Source organism: Aegilops tauschii, chromosome 2 (assembly GCF_002575655.3).
Source record: "Aegilops tauschii subsp. strangulata cultivar AL8/78 chromosome 2, Aet v6.0, whole genome shotgun sequence".
NCBI classification, from domain to species: Eukaryota; Viridiplantae; Streptophyta; class Magnoliopsida; order Poales; family Poaceae; genus Aegilops; species Aegilops tauschii.
Genome location: NC_053036.3, coordinates 321,003,970 through 321,019,989, shown reverse-complemented (window position 1 = coordinate 321,019,989; position 16,020 = coordinate 321,003,970). Strand labels below are relative to the sequence as shown.

The following is a 16,020-nucleotide window of genomic DNA, read 5'->3' as shown; positions in this document are numbered from 1 at the left end:
TTGTCACTCCGATTGTCGGAGAGGTATCTCTGGGCCCACTCGGTAATGCACATCACTATAAGCCTTGCAAGCATTGTAACTAATGAGCTAGTTGCGGGATGATGTATTACGGAACGAGTAAAGAGACTTGCCGGTAACGAGATTGAACTAGGTATTGAGATACCGACGATCGAATCTCGGGCAAGTAACATACCGATGACAAAGGGAACAACGTATGTTGTTATGCGATTTGACCGATAAAGATCTTCGTAGAATATGTGGGAGCCAATATGAGCATCCAGGTTCCGCTATTGGTTATTGACTGGAGACGTGTCTCGGTCATGTCTACATTGTTCTCGAACCCGTAGGGTCCGCACGCTTAAAGTTCGATGACGGTTATATTATGAGTTTTTGTGTTTTGATGTACCGAAGGTAGTTCGGAGTCCCGGATGAGATCGGGGACATGACGAGGAGTCTCGAAATGGCCGAGACGTAAAGATCGATATATTGGACGACTATATTCGGACTTCGGAAAGGTTCCGAGTGATTCGGGTATTTATCGGAGTACCGAAGAGTTACGGGAATTCGTCGGGGAGAAGTATTGGGCCTTATTGGGCCATACGGGAATAGAGGAGAGAGGCCAAAAGGAAGGAGGCGCGCACCCCCCCTCTGGTCCGAATTGGACAAGGGGTGCAGCCCCCTTTTCCTTCTCCCTCTCCCCCTCTTTCCTTCTCTCCTACTCCAACAAGGAAAGGAGGAGTCCTACTCCCGGTGAGAGTAGGACTCCCCCCTTGGCGCGCCCTCCTCCTTGGCCGGCCACCTCCCCCCTTGCTCCTTTATATACGGGGGCAGGGGGGCACCCCATAGACACACAATTGATCATTGATCTCTTAGCCGTGTGCGGTGCCCCCCTCCACCATATTACACCTCGATAATATCGTAGCGGTGCTTAGGCGAAGCCCTGCGTCGGTAGAACATCATCATCGTCACCACACCGTCGTGCTGACGAAACTCTCCCTCAACACTCGGCTGGATCGGAATTCGAGGGACGTCATCGAGCTGAACGTGTGCTGAACTCGGAGGTGCCGTACGTTCGGTACTTGATCGGTCGGATCATGAAGACGTACGACTACATCAACCGCATTGTGTTAACGCTTCCGCTTTCGGTCTACGAGGGTACGTGGACAACACTCTCCCCTCTCGTTGCTATGCATCACCATGATCTTGCGTGTGCGTAGAATTTTTTTGAAATTACTACATTCCCTAACAAGGAGCACCTTCATCCGCTGCCTTGCTAACTTCCTTCCGCTTTATTGATTTTAAATTGTCAAGTAAAACCGACAAGAAAAAGCAATAAAATTCACTCTTCAGAACTCATTCGTGCATGATACTGACAATCACTACTTTGATGTAAGGCAAACACTTGATTCCAGGATGGAATAATACGAAAAACAGGACGGCATGGCATATTCACAACTGTTTGTGTAAACTAAGCAGAAACCATTTCACCAAATAAGAAGCAATGCAAGCTAGACACCACGTGAAAGATGCAACCAATATGACTCTGCCAAGTTAAAAATGTCCCATCATAAATGACATTTCAACAAATTAGAAGCAGCGCATGCTATAAATCATATCAAAGATGCAACTAATATCACACTGCATATACTGAAGGTGTCTCGTCATATTAATTTATGCGGGATATAAAAAAACAATAGTTTTATGTGAGGACTTGCTTAATAGACAGATGTACCATGTACTAAATACAGGAAGGCATGTCACATCTATCTATTATATTATTAAGACAAGAGACAAATAAGTCATCACGTTCGTCCACATCTGCTAATATTATTTGCACCGTCTGATTAGAAAAATAATGGCTAAGATTTAAAGTTTTTACGTAACATGGTTTTGTTAGGAGAACATATACGTAACAACATATTGGACCGTCGCATTGTCACATATATGCATATGTAAAGTGCATGTAAGGAAAGACATGAGGCTAGGCTAAGTTCATAAAAAAACAAGGCTTTGTTAGCAACAATCATGACCACGTACGGTATTTAGGGATAAACCGTTGAAGATACGGAAGCTCACGTGCATCCAATTCCAAACGTGAACACAGCGTCAAAAACAAAGAGTCAAACGTGAACACGCAGATACAAATAAGACACATACATGGACTACATACAGAACTCCACACGGACTCAACCAAAATTACTCAACACGTAATACTTGCCAAGTCAACCATAACACATAAGAAGACATACGGCCGACCGCTCACAGCACACACCTAAAAATCAAAGTAAGCCAAATCTGCTACCTAACCAGCACACTACCAACAACATCAAAGTCTTCTAATTGAACTACGCAACGTCGCGCCGTCGGACGAAGTCACACCAAGCAACCTTCTGAGTGGCCTCTCACCTGAATCATCAAGGTTCATAACTTCTATGCCAGATCAAATCTATCTTTCGAGTGGCCTCTCATCTAGATCATCAAGGTTTCATAACTTCTATTCTAGATCAAATCTATCTTTCGAGTGGCCTCTCATTTGGAGCATCAAGGTTTGTAATTGTTATTCTGGATAAAATATTCATAGGTACAATATTAATTGACTAGCAATTGTATGATCCTTTTGCAGCAAGGGCATACAACAATCTTTGTGAGTTCATAGCAAAAGAACGACATTGACATTCAAGTGCAAGTAATGGGAATATGAGATTCAATCAATTTTATAAGTCATTGGCTTAGGAGCCTCGATATGATGATTCATGGACAAAAATGTTTAGTCATTACGTATTTACTTACAGATTGTTCTATTGTTTTATACAACAACTAAGTATATTTTGCCGATATGATATTCATGGATGATAAGGTTTTGTCATTACATATTGACTTGCAAGTTTTTCTATTTTTTTATACAATAACTACTAACTATATTTTGATTTTTCTAACAGGGCCAAACAAATCAGGATACTATCGGGAAGTTGATAGAATCAACTTATGCATTTAGGAATTTTAAGTGCGGATTCCACAAAGTATTACCAGCTAAGTAGTGAAATATAATTATTTTTGCATACAATACAAAAGTACAGGAGGTGAAAGAATCAAAGGTTACCCAGATTACTACTTCGAGTTTGCTACGGAGGAAATATTAGAAGAACATATAGAGAAAGATGAAGAATGCTCAGGTATCTCTATAATTTATAGTTGTAAATGAGATTTCAAAATATTAATATTTTAGACTTTCAAATAATTAATCTCCAATTTTACAGATGTCATTGGATTACTCAACCAAATGAAGCATGTGAAACCAAACTGTCCTTATTGTGACCTCACAATGGTGCAGAAGTTCAATAAGTTCATTAATGTTACTAGCTCTTCTATTTTTTTACCAAAGATATATCTAACAGATTTTTCATTGATAAACATGGTCGTGCTTAAAGTCAACCAGTGCCACAAAAATACATACAGATCAAGATATACCAAAACTTGGGAAATTCTTGACATGCATGGGAAACTATTTTTTACTATTAATCAACTAATTTTTCACTAGAAGAACAAGTGTTTTACAAGAGGAGAACATTGCAAGAACTTACTGAAATGAGGCGCAAAAACTAGGCAAGTGAGGTAATGCATGAGACTTCTTATAAGATATGAAATCGCCACTTTTTTACGACAAAAATGATGTTAATACCTGCAGTGAAAACAATTCAATATCAGTTAATATGGAACCATATTTTACTTAATTATGTCTCCCACTTGCTGAACTCATTGGATGAGAAATATGAAGAAGCGCCAAAGATTATACAACAATAATGTCGCGGAAGACTTATTTTCAATTAAACTCGCAATGGCAATCTCACTTTTGGAACAAAAACTAGGCAGTAGAGGAATATTTATGCCTGATAATTAATAGGCTTGAGATGTTGTACTTGAAAGATAAAACCGAGGTAATTCCATTTAATTCTTTACAAAATAAATACTATTTTTGTAATTTCCTAACTAACACATCAGATATTATGCGTAGATTTTGATGGGTGATAAGGTGGACGCCATGTTAAAAAAAATCAAGGAAGAAGCATGACATGGAGGATAAAAGGGTGACTGATTTTCTCAGCGTACATACTTCTCAATTTTTAGAGATGGGCCTAATCTTTGAAATGTACTTTTATTTCGCTGACAAATAACAACAGAGCTTCACCTCAGAAAAAGATGTCAACTAGTGCCTACGGAAGAAGAACCCCACAATACTAATGAGGCTATATTAAATGACGATAGGTGTGAAGAAAAAATGTTAGAATCACATGGACTCTGCAATGAAAAAAGAAAAATATAAAGATCTACTGTATTATCGGATGGCTCTGAGGATGAATGGCCCGAGATAAGCGTGCCAAAAAGAAAGGAGAAATTGTAACGCTGGGAACAAGAAAAATGTTGAAGCAAAAGTAAAAAATACGATGCTTGAAGAGACGGTAAAGGGTTTCCCCCCGCTTTAAGATGAAGAGTCAGTTGTCGTTGTGGCAAAATAATATGTACTTTTACTGCAGCCGCAAGGAGAGCACAAAAAAAAATACCAAAGAGGTTGATGAAGGCTCTGAAGTTAGCACTACCAGAAGCAAGCCATATAGTATTTATTTGAAATATGAGGTTTGTGTTCTTCATATAACAACTCTTCTAAACTACAGTCTTTCCAGCTCGAGAGAAACATTAGAAAAGCTCCAACGTTATATTCATCATATAGAAAACCCATTCTATGTCAAATAACACATGTGTATTGCTTCGCGTTAAATACATGTACAAGTAATATCACTTGCTAATATATGGTAATAACAAATAAAACCATTATATCCTTTTAGCTTGGTTAGAGGGGGAAAACATACATGTGAAGAATCACCTGCTATGGAGGAAGTAGGAATGATGTGAAGCTGTAGCAAATTACGTAGGTGGAAACCCGACATCATAAACAACCAGGAGGCCCACAACTGGGCTCAGCCAGCAGACACATATCCTGTATTACTATTTCTTCAAAATCTGCTTCGGCATCTCTACTTCATTCTAACGACCAAAAAATCTGAATTAATAAATACAAACTTCTTGCATTCACTTATTTATGTATAAATAATCTAATTTGACAGGGCATGGTGATAACAAATAAAACACAATGTACTGTATAGTGCTATGGACAGAGTAGAACAGACGATCTGTACCAGGAACTATGCAAAGCAGTAGGACTTACATTGGCGGAGGGCCGACCGCACCAGAAATGAGGAAGGCGAGAACTCGCGCCAATGAGCTGAGACCTACACACACGGGTTCGTCGCAGCTTTATGCCCAACCTAAGATCAGCAGAGCTAGGGTTTGAGGACAGCGCCAAAACAAAAAAATTGAAGATAAGAGACAAGAAGTAGCGCCTGGATAGGTCGGGAATTAGTTTCGCATAAGCCAGCAGTGAAATCTTCCTTCGGCGGATCCTTATTTAAGGCACTGGTGTATGTGGATGTGGTCATGAGCAGGCTAGGATTGACGGAGATTTTTTGTTTTGAGAAGAGGATTGACGGAGATGATAGAGACGAAGAGGCACCAGTGCTTTAACTTCGAGAAAAGGTTTTTTTAGGGGGGAATTTGAGGATTTGCCACACCTTTTCCTGCATTTTGAGGATTTGCCCTCCTTTTTATTGACGTTGATGATTTACCACAACTTTGTCAAAAACTTGAGGATTTGCCCTTTCTATCCGATTTGAGATTACACTATAGTTTGAATGACCAAAATGCCATTCTTGCCAAAACCAATCCAAATTAGATGCTTACGTCTTCTCCTCTGTTCGTCCCGCAGCTGACTGCTCGATTACCTCATCCATCTGCCGCCCTGTGTTGTGCTGCTGGTGCTCCTCTCCCCACGCTCCGGTAGCGTCGCCGAGCTGCTGCTGCTCCTGTGCGTGTGCCGGATGTGGTGCGCGGAGGGTGCCGTCGACGGTCCGAGCCCGGGGACGGTGGTGTCTGTCCATGGTGAGCTCGGCGAGGGCGCGCCAGACAGGGGGCGAGCTCGTACTACGGCGGTTTTCTCCGTGTATGCAACAGTAGCAGCAGCAACGGCCGGGCGCCCCTGTGCTAGAGCGCGCACGCACACAACACACGCACAGATCACGCACTCAAGCCCAGGTGCCAGAGCATGCACGCACAAAATGTACGTACAGCACTAACTAACACACACAAGCACGCCCAGGTACACGCACGCCTAGCACACATCGCGCACGGCCAAGTGCTAGAGCACACAGCGCAGATAGAGCACTCACGCCCAGGCACACATCCGGTGGCCACCCGCCTCGAGGCGTCGCCATCTGTCCGGCTCGGGCGCGACATGCTTTTCAAGGAGGCCGTCCAGTGGTCGCCGCTGTCCACGGCGGACCGCGAGCTCGACGGCGATGAGGCCTGCCTGCCGGATTGAGTCATTAGAGTGGATACGTGCGTCGCCGGCAGCCGCTTCTTGCCCCGTGCGACGCGTACGCCTGATGATGCTGCTCGCTGGCCTCCCGCCTCGATGATGAGAGCGTTCCTCGCAACGTCAGTCATGCTGCTCGCCGAGGCCGTCCGCGTGGCCACTGCAGCCTCGCGCGGCACCGGCCCGAACGGCGGTACAGGAAGGTTCTGTGCCACGAGATAGCGAGCGAGGAGCAGATATGGCAGGGGGAGGCGGCAGCCTGACAGAGGTCAGCAGCGGTTGGGGATAGCCGGCGGCGAAGCAGCAGCAACCGGGGAGAAGAGAGGCGAAGGGGAGGTCGACGCGACGCCCAATAGGTGAGAGATAATGGGAGAGATCCGAGCGTTCAGGGGTATTTTCGTCATCTCATGATGGGCCTATCTTGTCGGGGGTAAATCCTCAAGTTTTGGCAAAGTTGTGGCAAATCAACAGTGTCAAAATGAAGGAGGGCAAATCCTCAAAGTGCAGAGAAAGGTGTGGCAAATCCTCAAATTCCCCGCCTCTACCGGCCGTACATAGGTAAAGTCGTGTTTCTCAAAAAAAAATATAGGAAGTAAGTTGTTGCCTAAAAAAAGAAGTAAGTCGAGTCTAAAAAAAGACGTAAGTCAGTTACTTCTGGGTATCAAATTAGAAAAATACCAGTTTCAATTTTTTTTGAAAATCCCATCGTACTAGGCTCTCCGAAAAAAAAACTTAGGCTTCTTACAAGGTACCGTAACTAATATTGATTCAAAAGCAAAAATACATACAAAAATCCTGGACCCTCTGAAAACAAAAAAATTTGCGCGCCCTCTCAAAGCAGATACTCAACAACCGACAAGATCAAATATGCATTATTAAGGTATTATTTTTCATCTCTTCTTTTATCCGCAAGCATTACAAACTAATTTCTTTTGTATTGTAATCTTTCCCCAAAAAAATATTTTAATAGTTTAATAGTTAACATCTAAAAGTTTGTGTTTACAAATATTCTCACATGTCCTGAGGTGTCTCTTCTCTTGAGTCGCTTCTTTTATTTGAGAAACACTGACAACTTCGAACCACTCGCCATGACCCTTTTTTGCGAAAAATACGGTGCCAATGACATACAAGTCAAAACACACACTCTAATAGTCATGAAATCAATATGGAGATATAAACTAATAATTTACTCTGCAAAACAAGGCTGGCATTATCAGGCATATTATTGATCTATTTTTTGACGGGCTAACTTCTTTGTAGCTTCCTAACTAAGATTTTAAGGTTTGTCTTTGTAAATATTCGTTGGATCCTTATACTTTCACATATAGTCTCAAATCTAATTTTCTAAAATGAATTACTGTACCTACTACCATGAAGCAACTACTTCTCTTTTTAGTAAAAAAAATGGAACAGTAGCATGGTCACACTAATAGTGATAGGACCTTCAAGTACTCAATGTATATCTAAATTTTAGATAAAAAAGTAGAAGGACTTTTCAATAGGCAAATGTATGGACATACAAATATAAATATATCAATAGACATTTTAATAAGTAATCATATTAGAGAAATATGTACGCTGGGAAAAAGACAGAGATCTATTGTATTATTAGATGACTCAAATGATGAATTTCGATAGACAATAATCATAAATTTCCATAAAGGCACAAACGAAAGCAAAAGTTATTTATCAAAAATATGAATATAACACACCTGCTAGTTCTCCTAATGATGTGATCCCGTTCATCAAATGACAACACATGTCTATGGTTAGGAAACTTAACCATCTTTGATTAACGAGCTAGTCTAATAAAGGCTTACTAGGGACACGGTGTTTTGTCTATGTATCCACACATGTATCAAGTTTCCGGCTAATACAATTCGCATGAATAATAAACATTTATCATGATATAAAGAAATATAAAATAACAACTTTATTATTGCCTCTAGGGCATATTTCCTTCAGTCTCCCACTTGCACTAGAGTCAATAATCTAGTTCATGTCGCCATGTGATTTAACATCAATAGTTCACATCACCAAATGATTAACACCCATAGTTCACATCGCCATGTGACCAACACCCAAAGAGTTTAGTAAAGTCAATAATCTAGTTCACATCGCCATGTGATTAACACCCAAAGAGCACTAAGGTGTGATCACGTTTTGCTTGTGAGAGAAGTTTAGTCAACGGGTCTACCACATTCAGATCCGTATGTATTTTGCAAATTTCTATGTCTACAATGCTCTGCATGGAGCTACTCTAGCTAATTGCTCCCACTTTCAATATGTATCTAGACTGAGACTCAGAGTCATCCAGATTGGTGTGAAAGCTTGCATCAACGTAACTCTTTACGATGAACTCTTTATCACCTCCATAACCGAGAAATATTTCCTTAGTCCTCTAAGGATAATTTTGACTGCTGTCCAGTGATCTACTCCTGGATCACTATTGTACCCATTTGCCAAACTCATGGCAAGGTACACAATATGTTGGAGATATTACCACTGGGCGTAAACCGGCCAGGAGAGGCCGGGTTAACTTCATAAGTAGTTCATCTGTATCTGAAGCCCATGAAGGCAGACGGTGATGCTTCATGAAGGCCCAGGGCCCAAAGCCGGTTTAAGGCCTGTAGACACAAACCGGCATTGAGATGTAAACTTGTGTTGTAAGATAGAAGTAGCAGGGACCGGGCCGGACACGATTATGAGCCGGCCTCGGAGTCTGTAAACCGACGGGCGTCAACCCATGTATATAAGGGGACGACCTGGCGGCGGTTCAGGGACAACAGACAACAACTCGAGACTCAGGCAAAGCGTATTCGCTCCCTGGTCATCGAAGCCCCATCAATTCCATCACAACTAGACGTAGGCTTTTACCTTCATCGTAAGGGGCCGAACTAGTATAAACTCTCTTGCGTCCCTTGTCCGCTTTAACCCCTTTAAGCTAACCCGTCGCGATGGCTCCACGACTAAGTCCTTTCTTTAGGACATCTGCCGTGACAAAACCACGACAGTTGGCGCCCACTGTGGGGCTATCGCACGATGGTTTCAAGTTCTTGGAGGGCAGCTTCGAAGGACTCAAGGGTTACGCTGTAGGCCGGATGACCAAGAGTCGTCGCGGCAAGCTCTACATCGACGATGCAGGCTGGGGCCCCGAGGCCGGCTCAATCGAGTACAGGTACCGGGTCCCCTTTGGTGGCATACACGTTTTCATTGGCAAGATCGGCGAACCGGGCCCTGAGCCGGACATCTGCACCAACCTCGTCGAAACGGCCCAGCGTGCGAGATCTGCCCGGGTCAAGCCTGTCATGAAGCGTGCCTTCGTGGGAGTTATCCATGGAGGTGAATCTAAGGATAGATCGGAATCTAGTGGTGAGACCGTCGTTTATTCCCGCGACGAGTCATCGACTGGAGAGACCGAGTCGTTATATCAGTTACAAGATGGCCGGATTGGGGGCTGTTCCGATGGCGACAGTATTCCGGACCCCTTTGATCTGCCAAACCGGGTGGCGATCTTCATGGCCGGCACGCAACCGGCGCTCCACTCTTCGACCGCAGCGGCGATGATTTCCGGATCAGCGGCGGCGGCAGCGGCTGGGGCAGGAGGCCCTGTGCAACCGCCAGCTCAGGTTCTATCTGATTTGTTTGATGTGTTGGCAACGCTGATGGCGGAGGTTAACCCGGCGGATCAGGATGCACACAATGCGGAAGTCGCGAAAGTGAAAGATCATATCACCCAGGCAAAAGCCGACTTAGCAGCTGAGGATACCAGGATAGCCGCGGAGCGGGCCGCTTTGGATGCACAAGCTTACCGGATTATGCTGGATCAGAGTGCGTCGAACGAAGTCCTGAAGAGGAGGCACCGATCTTGCCTGCCGCCCGTTTATGACGCTAGATGTCTCTTTAACACCCCAGGGGCAGGGACCAGTAATTCGCCGGTGGTAAACCGGGCAGAGGCACCCGGAGCAGGGGCGCCGGTTCAGCCACGTTTGGTGGATCCGCCTCGTCAGAACAACATTGTGGTATCTCATGTCCCCACGCCACCGGGTCATTATTCTAACCCAATGGACAACATTGTCGCTGCCGCTTCACGGCTGGCGGCCATCCCGATCAAAGGCAATTCTCCAACAGCGGTCGAGACGCGTCGGGTTAAGGAGCTTCTTCAAACAACCTTGGTTCAACATGAGGCTTATTCATATAGCCGCGATCGGATTCATTCCACTCCCCGTCCAAGCCGGAGTTACAGCAGGCGTATGGATGAACCGGCAGTATCAAGCAATGCGCGGAACCGTGATCCGCCCCGTGGCCATAACCCGGCGGGTGGTGCTGGTGATGCTCAGGAGGTGGTGGACCGGGCTCGGGCACGCAGAGAGGCCGAGTTAGCGGCGCAGCACGAGGCCCGTCAGCTTACTCCAGTTCGTCCAACCACATCGGTTGAACCAGGAGTTACCTCTAGTTCCTTGGGAGTCCCATGTCTTGTCCCAGCGTTGCGCAATGTGCACCTACCCAAGGATTTCAAGGGCCCGCGCAAGGTGCCGAATTACACCGCCGATTTGTCCCCTGAAACATGGGTTGAAAGCTACGAGATGGCCATGGAGATGCTGGACGTGGATGATGCGGCATGTGCGAAGTACTTCACCATGATGCTAGAAGGAACGGCCCGCACTTGGCTAAAGAGTTTACCGGCTAATTCTATCAGGTCATGGGCTGAGTTGAGAGCCCGGTTTGTTCAGAATTTCAAGGATACATGCAAGCAGCCCATGTCAATTGTGGACTTAGCTGCCTGTGTCCAGGAGGAAGGAGAGTCAACAACCCATTGGGTGCGCCGGGTTTCGGAGGTTTTGCATTCATCAGACCGCATCAACGTTGGCACCGCAGTTTTAACATTGGAAGGCAATTGCCGGTTTCAACCCTTGAAGTTGATGTTGGGACGGCTCAAACGTCATTGTAATGACATGGGAACCCTCATGGCTGCACTGGTGAAGTATGCCGACTCTGATAGTACCAAGGATCCCGAGTCTGATGATGATAAGACAGGGAAGGGAAAGAAGAGCGGCAACACCAAGGGGCAGCACCACAACCCGGCGGGTCATGGAAACGGCGGCAAGCGTAAAGCGGACCACGGTTTAGACTTTGTGGCTAACACTAATACGCACGACAAGGGCCAGCGGCGTAAGGGTAAACCGCCCCGAAGGAATGGCATGCCGAATCCTAATCCGGACCGTTTGTCGTATCTGTTGAACCAGCCCTGTCCACAGCATGGGACGAAGGAGGAACCATCTACACACCTCTGGAAAGATTGTTATATCATGCAGGAGTTCAAAAATTCTGATTCTTTCCGGTATGATCATGGATCAGGAGGCGGTTCGGGCTCTTGCTCTCATGGGCCGGGTTATGGCGGAGGAAATTCCAGTTCAGGATTCCATGGCAATCAGGGTGGACATAACAATCAAAGTAATCAAGGTAACCAAGGTGGCTATAATCATCAGGGCAATCAGCAGCAGTAGTCGGGTTACCAGAGCAACCCGAAGTAGTTGAATAGCGGACAGTATCATGTCTTCACCACTAGCTTGGATAAGCACGATCAGAAGGTTCATAAAAGGGTGGTGAATGCCATTGAACCGGCGGTGCCCCGTTATTTGCGCTGGTCCGAGCAACCCATTATGTGGAGTAGAGACGATCATCCACCCCGGGTTGACAATCCGGGTCATCTGGCCTGGTGGTGGCACATCAGGTGGGAGGTTATAAGTTCACTAAGGTACTCATGGATGGAGGGAGTAGTATCAATATCCTTTATTATGAAACTTTCCGCGCATGGGGCTAACAGATAAAAATCTTAAACCGTCCAATACGGTGTCCATGGTGTGGTGCCTGGTAAGTCGGCATATCCTGTTGGTAAGATAGCTCTGGAGGTGGCTTTTGGAGATGAGCATGACTCGAGATCAGAAACCTTGACCTTTGAAGTGGTGAAAATCAGAAGCCCGTATCATGCCCTATTTGGACGGCCAGCTTATGCTAAGTTTATGGCACGGCCTTGTTATGTCTATCTACAGCTCAAGATGCCGGGTCACAAGGGAACTATAACCGTGCATGGAAGCCGCAAGATTGCTCTGGAGTGTGAGGAAGGTGATGCGGCTTATGCTGAGTCGGTTTGTGCAATAGAGGAGTTGAAGTTTTACAAAGACAATGTTGATCCGGCAGATATGACTTTGTTGAAGAAACCAACTACGGAGCATGATCCGGCCCTGAAGTTTAAATCGGGTGATGAGGCTAAACTTTTTGACTTCGTGCCTGGCGATTCGTCCAAGCAGTTTAGCATCAGCGCTAACTTGGATCCGAAATAGGAAAGCGCGCTCATCGAGTTCATCCGTGAGAATCGGGACATCTTTGCATGGAAGCCTTCTGACATGCCTGGTGTACCAAGAGAACTCGCTGAGCACACTCTCAATGTTGATCCTAAGTATAAACCGGTCAAGCAGTTTCTCCGCCGGTTCAATGAAGAAAGACGCAAAGCTATTGGAGAAGAAGTAGCCAGGCTCTTGGCGGCTGGATTTATCGTTGAAGTATTCCATCCTGAGTGGTTGGCTAATCCGGTGCTGGTCCTCAAGAAGAATGGCACTTGGCGTATGTGTGTGGACTACACAGATCTCAACAAAGATTGTCCAGCAGATCCTTTTGCCCTCCCCCATATTGATCAGATTATTGATGCTACGGCGGGTTGTGAGCAGTTAAGTTTTTAGGATGCATATTCTGGTTATCATCTGATCAAAATGGCAGTTAAGGACCAGGAGAAGACGACCTTCATAACTCCCTTTGGAGCCTTCTGCTATGTGTCCATGCCCTTTGGGCACAAGAGTGCACACGCAACTTATCAATGGTGTGTGCAGAATTGTCTTCATAAACAGATCGGCCGCAATGTTCACGCCTATGTGGATGATATTGTGGTGAAATCAAGGAAAAAGGAGACATTATATTGATGACTTGAAGGAAGCTCTTGACCTGTTAGATGAGGAGCGTGACATGGCGGCAGCCCGTTCGGCGATTTATCAGCAAGATCTGCGTCGTTATCATAGCCTCCGGGTTAGAACCAGAACCTTTCAAGAAGGAGATTTGGTGCTTCGACTCATCCAGGATCAGACGGATATGCACAAGCTATCCCCCCCTTGGGAAGGGCCTTTTGTGGTCAGCAAGGATTTGCACAATGGGTCGTACTACCTAATCGATGTTCGAGAGTGCAAAGACTCACGTAAATCGGAGGAGGAGACCAACCGGCCGTGGAATATTGCTCATCTTCGGCCCTACTATACTTGAGCTATAGGCTCTGCTTATGTACATATTATGACATTGTATATATTATGATCAATATAATAAACCGGAACCTCAGCTAAAGCGGGGTATCTGTTGTTTTCTTACATCACGTGTGGTTACATGGAGCTTACAAAGCGGCGTCCGGTTTACGCCTTGTTTACGCCTTGATTTAGCTTCTTAAAGCTTGATATTAGATCAGTTGGGGGCTTGGTCGTATCCTAACCATAGCCACACCTCTTGATCGGCGCAATGCCACAACATCACTTGGGGGCTTGGTCGAACCCGAACCATAGCCACGCCTCTTGATCGGCGCAATGCCACAACATCACTTGGGAGCTTGGTCGAACCCGAACCATAGCTACGCCTCTTGATCGGCGTAATGCCACAGCATCACTTGGGGGCTTGGTCAAACCCGAACCATAGCAACACCTCTTGATCGGCGTAATGCCAAAGCATCACTTGGGGGCTTGGTCGAACCCGAACCATAGCAACACCTCTTGATCAAATTTGGGGCCTGGCAGCCCGTGAAAAGCCTCGACTACAACGTTTTTATTTGCCTTTTGCTAAGTTTCTTTTTCTTTTGCTAAGATTTGTGATGTTTACAAATCAATGTTTATCAACCCGGTTAGGCTGTCAACTACAAGTTGTCAGTACATGACCAAGTTGTAATCCGGAGACTATCAGCCCGGTCTGGTTTTGACTCATAGTCACCAGTATGGAATAAACCGGTGTTTATCACAACCCGAAACGGTTTTTGTTGTAAACCGGCATTATATAACCGGAGATAATTTTACTCCGGATTAAGGTTATTACCCTCATTACAAGGTTGGTCAGCCAACACTATGCCTAAGGGTCGCATGTATCATATATTTCCATATTTGGTTAGCTTTTACAACCTTGGTTATAAACCTTGGTCATATATATAGTTGGGTCTCATGACCCGCCCGGTGGTAAACCTCCAGGGCGCTTTAAGTTTTTTATCTACAGGAAAAACTAGAATAAATAGCTATGGATTATGAACATCATATCTCAAGCATGGCGGATTAACACGCATCAGTTGCAGATAAATATGCACGAAGGCATAACAGACCAAGTGTTTAACTAGCCTATTACAAGGCGTTTCAGTGCCCAAAGGAATAATTGTTTCTCAATAAACATCGCAGTATGGAAGATTAAACCGGCCCCCGGGTTATGATCGCTGAGCAGCTTGACCTGACGGCTGCGGATCATCTTGCACCGGTTCATCTTCTTTGTCTCTACCCAGCGGCTGGAAGTCAACAGTTGTCCAGTCGATCCCGGTTAAAGCTTGGAAAACAACTTCTTCGCTTATAAGGGTGGACGGTTCAATGTTAGGGGCGTAAGTGTGCTTACGGATTGGAGGGATCAGGTTTTGAGCCTCAGGAGTTGGTGCAGCAACCCGCTTGTTATTGGTATCATAGCCCGCCTGGTAAAATGAAAGATCAGCCTCTTCAGCAAGTTGACAAGCCAGTGGACGTACTTCCCGGTTTATGGCGCGAAGATCTTTAGTGCCAAAATCTGATCCGTCTTCTTTTAAGCTTGGGTAGCCTTTAGCCACGTCCGTCGGATCAAGATCAGGCACCCATGCTTTTGCCCGGGTTAGTGCGGTCAGAGCGCCAACCCTTGCAGCAGACCGCTTCAGCTCTTCTATCCGGGCAGGCAACATAGATAGCCTGGCTAAGGTATCCTTGATCAACGTCGGGGTGGCTTATTGTGAGAAGTGGTGCAGATAATCCGTTGTGCGCCGGTATACAGTTGCTCTATCAGCGTGTAGGCAGCTTTCAACTTCTTCTGCACATCAGAGCCCAGATGGCTAATGCGAGTTCCTGTATCATTACAAACATCAGTAAACCGGCAACGCATGTGAGGATATGTTGAAAGCATAAAGGAAGGATGCTTACCAAACACAGCAGCGGTCATAGCATGCACTTGCCGCTTTACACCAGTCAGCTCGTCAACCACCGGTTTAAGAGCGGCTTCTGCGTTTTCAGCCCTTTTTATCAAAACGGCTTTTTCAATCTCCCAATCCGCCCGCTCTTTGTTGAAGCCCTCTTTCAGTTTCTCCATAGCGCCTAGAGCGCGGGTCAACTCTTCCTTCGCTTTGGAGGCTTCAGCTTGCTGGGTTTTGATGTTCTCTTGCAGATCAGCGGTTTTGCGTTCCTTCTTGCTCAGCTCCGCCTGTAAAGGGACAGATGTATCATGAGTTGACATTACATATTTGAAGTACCAAGCCCATAACAAGTTATGCCCTTGATACTTGGGGGCTAATG

General features: G+C 45.4%; 1 long non-coding RNA gene across 2 annotated transcripts; it reads right to left on the bottom strand.

Moving 5' to 3' along the window:
• Positions 1-2,041: 2,041 nt before the first annotated feature.
• LOC109745203 (uncharacterized) lies at positions 2,042-5,659 on the bottom strand. 2 transcript variants are annotated; one of them, XR_002228480.4, is made up of 4 exons: positions 5,222-5,659; positions 4,866-5,040; positions 3,582-3,679; positions 2,042-2,562 (listed from the first exon to the last, which is right to left on the bottom strand). It is a non-coding gene; the product is annotated as an uncharacterized lncRNA (long non-coding RNA). The 2 variants fall into 2 exon arrangements; XR_002228481.4 differs by having other exon boundaries at positions 4,880-5,040; positions 5,222-5,623.
• Between the last annotated feature and the right edge of the window lie 10,361 nt (positions 5,660-16,020).